This window comes from Scylla paramamosain, chromosome 25 (genome assembly GCF_035594125.1).
Source record: "Scylla paramamosain isolate STU-SP2022 chromosome 25, ASM3559412v1, whole genome shotgun sequence".
Lineage (NCBI taxonomy): Eukaryota > Metazoa > Arthropoda > Malacostraca > Decapoda > Portunidae > Scylla > Scylla paramamosain.
The window spans coordinates 17,115,893-17,125,892 of record NC_087175.1 but is presented as its reverse complement, the minus strand read 5'-3'; the positions used below and the strand labels follow the sequence as shown (position 1 = coordinate 17,125,892).

The 10,000-nt window shown below is 38.1% G+C and overlaps 1 protein-coding gene across 1 annotated transcript in view; it reads right to left on the bottom strand.

Annotated features, from left to right (window-relative positions):
* LOC135113239 (nephrin-like) overlaps positions 1-10,000 on the bottom strand; it is a 103,958-nt gene that overhangs the window by 32,956 nt on the left and 61,002 nt on the right. The gene's annotated exons all lie outside the window — the stretch shown is intronic.

Sequence of the window (10,000 nt, the reverse complement as noted above, 5' to 3'; positions counted from 1 at the left end):
ATCATCATCATCATCATTGACAGTTCCAACACCTCTAGAAATAATGGTTACAAGATTATAGGTAAGCGTTTCAGATCAGACGGGGCTAAGTATTATTTCTTCAATAGAATTGTAAATATCCGGAACTCTCTCCCAGCACATATTGTCGATAGTAATACAATAGAAACTTTTAAACAAAGGTTGGACAATCACCTCGCAGCATCCCCTCATATAACGTACTTTGCGCCTACATAAAATCGATTTTTTTTAGTTACTGTAGTGAATAGTATAATTTCTCTTTCATCCTTTCCTATCACATCTTAGCCTTTCCTTCTCCCTATGCTCTCCTGTTTTTCCTTCCTTGACCCATAGTGTCCTCCATCCTCTAACTCTTAGAATCTTTAGTGGTAGTGGTAGAATAGACACACAGACAGCCTCGTTAAGCCCAGTTGGGCTGTTGCTGTCTGTTCTTTCCTTTGTATTCCTTTGTATTCCTCCTCCTCCTCCTCCTCTTCCTGCTCCTCCTCCTCCTCCTCCTCCTCCTTCATTGGAAGAACCTTTGAATTTAAATCAGAAAAGGTTATACTTGCCTTATATAACTCACTGATGCGCCCTCATCTAGAATACTGTGTACAGTTCTGGTCACCATATTACAAAAAAGACATTGAAAAACTAGAAATGATACAGCGCAGATTCACAAAAATGATTCCAAGATTGTGCAATAAGCTGTATGAGGAACGACTGGAAGAACTGAAACCTATTTAGTTTAACAAAGCGCAGGATTAGAGGAGACTTAATTGAATTGTTAAAAATTTTCAAATGATATAGTAACATTGATGCACATAAATATTTTACCATTGATCATTCTAACCTAACAAAAAATAATGGATTCAAGATTATACCCAACCGTTTTAAATCCCACGAGGCCAAACATTTTTTTCTTTAATCGTATAGTAAACATATGGAATAAACTTCTTGCAGAAATTGTGAACAGCAATACTATTGCATCATTCAAAAATAAAATAAACAAATATTTAAAAGCAAATCCCCAACAAGCTCTCTTCTTGTCCGAATAATTACTAAATTCACTAATAAACTCTTATTTTACAGACACCAGTTTTAATATAAATTGCATTAACTTTCAGATAGGCGTATGGAGTTCACCGTAGGGTGAATAGTAGAACTTCCTTTCATCCTTTCCTATGAAAATTCTATGTCAGTTTTTCCATACTGCATGGTACTTTTCCCAACTATTTCCATGCCAGCGCAAGCTGGAGGGAGTGGTGGGTGGGGAGGAGCCTTCTGGTATGCTGTCCTGTCTCTCTTCCCTGTAGCTAGTTAGAAGTAGTTACCAAACAGCTTTGCAAGGACCAAAAGGTCTGTTGCTGTTTGGCTTTCCTTTGTATTCCTTTGTATTCCTCCTCCTCCTGCCTTCCTCTCCCTATTCATCCTCCTCTTCCTCCTTTATGTTTTTCTGCTCCGCTTCTTCTGTAACTAACCCGTCCCCTTTCATTCTACCCATTCCGTTCTTCCTCTCTTCCTCCTCCTCCTCCTCCTCCTCCTCCTCCTCCTCCTCCTCCTCCTCCTCCTCCTCCTCCTCCTCCTGAGTCGTCTTTTCAATTTAGCAAAAAACTTTCCTTCCTGGTGGGCGGAGAAAAAACGGCATTTTCCTGCTTTTTGTCCATAATTCGAGGAAAAACCGCAATGAAAAAGTTGCAGAAATCCGGCTTTTGTTTGCTGGGAGAGAGGGAGAGAGAGAGAGAGAGAGAGAGAGAGAGAGAGAGAGAGAGAGAGAGAGAGAGAGAGAGAGAGAGAGGTGGAGGGGAGATATCGTGCACGTAACATTTGAGAGTATTTACTTTTATTTGTCAGGATTTTATTTTGAAAAGTTGGCAGTCGCTTTTTTTTTCTTTTTTCCTTTGCCGCAATGAAAAATGGAAATAAAGTCTGGCTGCGTGTGGCTTTTGTTTTGAAATTTACATCTTTCGTTTCAAAACTTAATTATGATTTTGAGCGTGTGTGACAGAGAAAAATCTTAATGCAATTGAAAGTATTACAAAAAAAAAATTTTTTGTTATTTTCTAATGTCTCGTAACGTAATATCTTTGCAACGGCGTGTTCTTGTCTTTGAAGTTGGTGCGGGGTGTGGTGTACAATGATACCAGTCGTAATTAATTCATCGTACTTTAATTTGGTGTATAATTTTGTCCATGTATAATATTGCAGTTTTTTTTCACGGTATTTAACTTTACGAATGTGATATGCCTTTCTTTGTAATTGTACGTTATGTATAATGGTAATAACTCGTAATATCGCTGTTTTCTGTAACGTATAATTTTATAAATCCATGGGTTCTGATATTATTAAGAATAACAGAACCACAACTCCTTCATGATATATTTTCAAAACTGCATTACGTAAACTGTAAAGGCAAAGGTCACTAGAGAAGAATTACGCAAACAAAAAGACGCAAATCTCTTAGAAGGAATACTTTAACGTACACTAAAATTAAAGGAAATATCTGACTATTTTATACGTGAGAATCAAAACTGGTATTCGTATTACATATCTCATTCCTAAACGTTCCTTTCGTATCAGCATCACTACGTAGTACTGACTTGTGGTTTTGTAAAGTATTACGCTCAGCCAACACACTTTATAAAACTCTTCGTACACGCACCATTTCCCAGTCTCTTAATAGGATATATATGTATTAACTCCAAAACACTTCCATCGCATCAACGTTTCTTAGTTCTGACTCTAAATGGTTTTGTATATTAATTACACTCAAATACGAACACATCTCATGAAGGTCTTTGAAAGTCATCTAGTTGACAGCCACTGAATAATATATGTTTGTATTAACTCGTAAATGTTTCAGTCACATCATCATTTCTCAATACTTACTCTTCTGGCTTTGCAGTATGCCATTGTCTCCAGTGCACTTTATAACATTCTGCATAAGCATATCAGTTGTTGTTCAATGAATAGGATATCCTTGTATTGAATCTTGTCTCTTATACCCGTGCGTGTCTTACTTTTTGTAGCCTTAATATCACCACTGCGAAACCTTGAACTGCACTGCGGGATATTTGTTGGGAATAATCATTAATTTGTGATGCTAAAGTTTCTTCAATCATTCAATCAATTATTAGTTTCTGTCATACGAAAAAATAAATTTGCTTCCTCTTCTCTGATACATACTTGGGAGAGAGAGAGAGAGAGAGAGAGAGAGAGAGAGAGAGAGAGAGAGAGAGAGAGAGAGAGAGAGAGAGAGAGAGAGAGAGAGAGAGAGAGAGAGAGAGAGAGAGAGCACTGTGCAGACACCGTGATATACACACACCGCCGGGGCAAGGAACCTTAAGCAAAACATCTACTTTTCACGGCAGAAAGAAAAGACGCAACTTGCAAAAAAACATACACAAACAAGAGAGCTCCGCCAACCCGCCGCGCCGACTTACTTACAAAACCCTTATCCACTTAACATTCAGGTCGACGCTTCAAGTCGAGGTTCCCCCTTGCGTAAAAAAAAACTCGACTTTCTTTTTTCGTCTTTGCTTTTCTTTAGTTTGCTGTTTGTATTTGTTATTTTTTGTTTGTTTTGATTTTACTGAAACGTTTATTTATTTATTTATTTTTTTGTGATTGTTTTAATGTGTTTGTTGTATTTGGATGTGTGTGTGTGTGTGTGTGTGTGTGTGTGTGTGTAATTTTATATGTCTTCGTTTTGATTACTTTAGATTTTTTATATTTCTATTTTTTATTTTATTTATTTTCTGTTTAGAATGTATGATATTTTCATTTTTTTCTTTTATTTATTTAGTCGTTTTATAATTTTGTTGCTTAAGATAAACTATTTTTCATTATTTGAATTTTATGTAGCCATCTATTTTATATTTGGCTTCATTTAACTTGTATCTTAGATATGATTAGTTTTAATTGTATCAAAACATCTCTCTCTCTCTCTCTCTCTCTCTCTCTCTCTCTCTCTCTCTCTCTCTCTCTCTCTCTCTCTCTCTCTCTCTCTCTCTCTCTCTCTCTCTCTCTCTCTCTCTCTCTCTCTCTCTATATATATATATATATATATATATATATATATATATGTATGTATACACACACACACACACACACACACACACACACACACACACACACACACACACACACACACACACACACATATTTATTTATTTACGTTTATCCTGCATATATTTATTTTCTTTTCGCTTGATTTGATTTTTTGTATGATTTATTTTTTTTTTTTTTTGTATGACAAGTATTACTAGACCCCAGACATTTCAAGGTATTTTATAGATTTTTAGTGCTTCATCTAATGTGCTCTAGAAAAATTGCTTTTGTTTGAAGTTTTATTTTCTTCACATTTTCATCTCATTTAGTTTAAATTCTTCATATTTTCCTCTCATGTTAATTAGTTAATATAAACGCACAGGAGAGAAGATAAAAACTATGTCAAGGATTTCTTTTAATTTTATTATGCGTTACCTGCATTTTACTTCCGACAAACTTGCTTTAGACTACTTTAAATTACGTATTCTTATGATGATATGATGTAATCTGATGGCAAATATCTAAAGGTTCTGTAATCGTAGAATAATTACAAAGGCATTTTTATTGACGATTTTTATATTGAATGCTTGGCTTATCTTAATTTCTCATAATAAAATATATATATATATATATATATATATATATATATATATATATATATATATATATATATATATATATATATATATATATATATATATATATATATATATATATATATATTGGTATTAAAATATATGTACCAATTATCGTAACCAAACGGTAATGAGCACATAAAACTGACGATTTTTTATTATATATTCTATTTCACTTTAAAATGTTCTTAATCATTACAGTCGAATGAGAATCAAAGGGCACATGCTAACAATTTCATATTTAGTTCTTGTTATCACCTGTTTAATTTCTCATGGAGATTTCAATTTCACTTATATTTAATTACGTAGCTATAAGAGTTGAGCGAAGACTAGAGAAACCCATTTACTAACGATCCTGTGTTGAATTCTTACAGCTTCCTAATATATACCTCTTACTTTAACGGACATTCCTTCTCCTTACATTCAATGAAACAGCCAGGTAAGGTAACAAATTAGAGCACCATTTTGAGACACAACCGACAGCAGAAACGAATGATAAAGTAAGTTAAATACATAAGCGTGTATAGTCCCAGTGATAGCGACTAGTTACTCAAATATAACAACACTGCTGGTCCTATTAGCAAAGGATTAAATTACCAGTAGGTTTCAGAACACATATTGCAAGGGATTTCATTGCAGTGAGAGTGGATGAGAGTAAAGTGTTGTGAGGACATGATGGTGGAGGGATGAAGAGGGAGTGGTGGGGAGTGTTATAAGAGGGAAGTGGATTGAAAGGTGGGGAAGATAGGAGGAATAAACTTAGTGGGGGAGGGACGTATACTGTTGTAGGAGGTAGGAAGTGAAAGGTGGGGAAGGTAGAGAAAGTAAGTTAGGGTGGGGAGGAAGAGTGGAGTGATGAGGAGTGATGAGAGAGAGAGAGACAGAGAGAGAGAGAGAGAGAGAGAGAGAGAGAGAGAGAGAGAGAGAGAGAGAGAGAGAGAGAGAGAGAGAGAGAGAGAGATTGGAAATTGATTGAGTTATGCGTCTGCAACAACGAGGTCATATGGTGTCCCGAGAGAGAGAGAGAGAGAGAGAGAGAGAGAGAGAGAGAGAGAGAGAGAGAGAGAGAGAGAGAGAGAGAGAGAGAGAGAGAGAGAGATTAATGGAGGTGGGGAAGGAAACTAACGTATTGAGACGCTATTCAACGGAGAGAGGAGAAAGAAGAGGAGGAGGAGAGGGAGGAAGAGGAGGAGGAGAAGAAGAAGGAAAGAAGAAGAAAAGAAAAAAAAAAGGAGGAGAAGAGGAAAGGGGGTTATTTTGATTCTTATGTAGGAGGGACACTGGCCAAGGGCAACAAAAATCCATTAAAAAAAAAAAAAACCCACTGAGATGCCATTCCCAAAAAAGGGTCCAAAGCGGTAGTCAAAAATTGAAGGATAAGTGTCTTGAAATCTCCCTCTTGAAGGAATTCAAGTCATAGGAAGGTGGAAATACAGAAGCAGGCAGGGGGTTTCAGAGTTTACCAGAGAAAGGGATGAATGATTGAGAATACTGGTTAACTCTTGCATTAGAGAGGTGAACAGAATAGTGGTGAGAGAAAGAAGAATGTCTTGTGCAGCGAGGCCGCGGGATGAGGGGAGGCATAAGAACATAAGAACATAAGAAATAAGGGAAGCTGCAAGAAGCGACCAGGCTTACACGTGGCAGTCCCTGTATGAAACACTCCTACCTATTTCCATCTGTTATCCCCATCCATAAACTTGTCTAATCTTCTCTTAAAGCTCTCTAGTGTCCTGGCACTAACTACATGATTACTGAGTCCGTTCCACTCATCTACCATCCGGCATGCAGTTAGCAAGATCAGAAGAGCAGTTAGCATGAAAATAGCGGTAGAAGACAGCTACAGATGCAACATTGCGGCGATGAGAGAGAGGCTGAAGACAGTCAGTTAAAGGAGAGAAGTTGATGAGACGAAAAGCTTTTGATTCCACCCTGTCTAGACGAGTGGTATGAGTGGAACCCCCCAGACATGTGAAGCATATTCCATACATTGACGGATAAGGCCCTTGTACAGAGTTAGCAGCTGGCGGGGCGGTGCGGAGGGGTGGGTGTGAAAAACTGGCGGAGACGTCTCAGAACATCTAATTTCATAGAAGCTGTTTTAATTAGAGACGTCGCAGTGAGCGTTTTGATACCAGATAGCGCCAGAATTTTTAATTCTCGCCGGAAAATAAATACTTTTTGGGGCAAGGTTTTACAAACTTACAAAGGTGTATCGTTGCACAGTAATGCGTCTGAATTTTAAGTCAATTAATTTCGTGATAACTGACAGCACATGACATTGTTTGAGCCTCTATTCATAATTTCAGATGATATTCTTAAAAGAGCCTATAAGTGTATCAAGGCAGGCAATCTGTAATTTTCTACTGACCTCAATGGAAGTATACTAATATATACTTGCATTTTCATGTACTAAACAACAGGCAAATCCATTTAATGTAAAGAAAATATAATTCTGTATCAGAGACTTTATTTTTGCGGTACGATCACTATCCTCGGGTACTTGGGCAGCGAGCAAACCAAAACACAGGACCACGCTTACTCGACTACCCTACACATTGGATACATCACCGCCACAATCATGGACTACAGCGGAATTAAGAAAATTCCTGAAAGAACGAGCTATACCCTATTCTGGATATAGTAAAGCAAAGTAAAGGCCTTTGTATCGGCAGAACTGAGAGGCTATTGTTTACACTTTACACTCCTTCCTAACGGCGCGCGGCGCTTTCTTTAACTGAAGAATCATGATCAAGATAAGTACGTCGTACGTCCGCCAGCGGTGTTGTTCTTTTTTTTTTCACTGATTACTTTCATATACAGGACGTGTCAGTGATATCTAATATTTTTCAACATTCCCAGATAAAATGCACAAGCCGAAATCAACATCTTTTTATTTTTACTGTTCATACTTACTTAAAAAAAAATCATTACCTATTTTTAGTTTTATCTTATAATTCAATTAACAAAGCCTTATCATACACCAGTAAGTATGAATATTAATATTAAGGGTTATGTTTTTAATTTTAGATACACTTGTGCAGCAATTCATGCTGTACTTTTCCTGCACATCGATTTCAAATTTAGCTAAGACACCCCTTTGCCCCAGGAAATCGGAGACTATTAAAAATGCTGGCGCTGATAGGTATCTACCAGCCTCACTGCGACGTCTCTAATTAGAGATGAGATGTGAAGTTTCCAGCTCAGATTTATTATAAGTAAAGGACAGACCGAGGATGTTCGGTGTAGAAGAGGGGGACAGTTGAGTGTCATTGAAGAAGAGGGGATAGTTGTCTGGAAGGTTGTGTCGAGTTGACAGATGGAGGAATTGAGTTTTAGAGACATTGAACAATACCAAGTTTGCTCTGCCCCAATCAGAAATTTTAGAAAGATCAGAAGTCAGGCGTTCTGTGGCTTACCTGCGTGAAATGTTTACTTCCTGAAGGGTTGGACGTCTATGAAAAGACGTGGAAAAGTGCAGGGTGGTATCATCAGCGTAGGAGTGGATAGGACAAGGTCATTCATGAATAATAAGAAGAGAGTGGGTGACAGGACAAAACCCTGAGGAATACCATTGTTAATAGATTTAGGAGAAGAACAGTGACCGTCTACCACAGCAGCAATAGAACGGTCAGAAAGGAAACTTGAGATAAAGTTACAGAGACAATGATAGAAGCCGTAAGAGGGTAGTTTGGATATCAAAGCTTTGTGCCAGACTCTATCAAAAGCTTTTGATATATCCAAGACAATAACAAAAGTTTCACCAAAATCTATAAAAGAGGATGACGAAGACTCAGTAAGGAAAACCAGATCACCAGTAGAGTGGCCTTGACGGAACCCATACTGACGATGTGATAGAAGGTTGTGAAGTGATAGATGTTTAAGAATCTTCCTGTTGAGGATAAATTTAAAAAAAAATTAGAAAGGCAGGAAATTAAAGCAATAGGACGGTAGTTTGAGGAATTAGAAAGGCTACCTCTTTTAGGAACAGGCTGAATGTAGGCAAACTTCCAGCAAGAAGGAAAGGTAGATGCTGACAGACAGAGCTGAAAGAATTTGACCAGGCAAGGTGCAAGCACGGAGGCACAGTTTCGGAGAACAATAGGAGGGACCCCATCAGGTCCATAAGCCCTCTGAGGGTTTAGGCCAGCGAGGGCATGGAAAACATCACTGCGAATAATTTTAATGGGTAGCATGAAGTAGTCAGAGGGTGGAGGAGAGGGAGGAACAAACCCTGAATCGTCCAAGGTAAAGTTTTAAGCAAAGGTTTGAGCGAAGAGTTCAGCTTTAGAGATAGATGTCATAGCAGTGGTGCCATCTGGTTGAAATAAAGGAGGAAAAAGAAGAAGAAGAAGCAAAGATATTGGAGTTATTTTTGGCTAGATGCTAGAAGTCACGAGGGGAGTTAGATCTTGAAAGGTTTTGACACTGTTAATGAAGGAGTTTTTGGCTAGGTGGAGAACAGACTTGGCATGATTCCGAGCAGAAATACAAAGTGCATGAGATTCTGGTGATGGAAGGCTTAAGTACCTTTTGTAGGCCACCTCTCTATCATGTATAGCCGGAGAACAAGCTGTGTTATAATACCAAGGTTTGGAAGGTTTAGGTCGAGAAAAAAAAAGTGAGGAATGTACGCCTCCATGCCAGACACTATCACTTCTGTTATGCACTCGGTACAAAGACGGGTCTCTGACACGGAAGCGATAGTCATTCCAAGGAAAATCAGCAAAATACCTCCTTAGGTCCCCCCAACTAGCAGAGGCAAAACGCCAGCGGCACCTTCGCTTAGGGGGATCCTGAGGAGGGTTTCGAGCAATTACAAAGATTACAAAGGATAAGCAAACAGCAACAGACCTTTAGGCCCTTGCATGGCTGTTTGGAAACTAATCCCAACTAACGACTGGATAAGGGGACAGGATAACAGAGGAGGAGGAGGAGGAGGAGGGAAGCACTGTACAGCATGACAGGAAGGAGGTAAAGAGGAAGAGGATAACATAAAGGAGAAGTATAAAGGAAGAAGACGAAGACGAGAGAAGCACTTTGTATTATAATCGAAAGAAGAAACAAAACGACGATAAGGATGAGGAAGAAGAGAGAAGCACCGTGCACCTTAGAAAGAAAGACAAGGAAAATGAGGAGGAAGAGGATGGGAACAACGTATAAAGGGAGGGAAAAAAACAAACAAACTAGGTACTATATAGCACAACATGAAAGGAGAAAAAGGAAGAGATGAAAGAAGAGAAAATTACTATCCACCACGACTGAAAAAAAGGACACGAAGGAGAATCAGAAAGAAGTAACTAAAAAAAATAAATAAA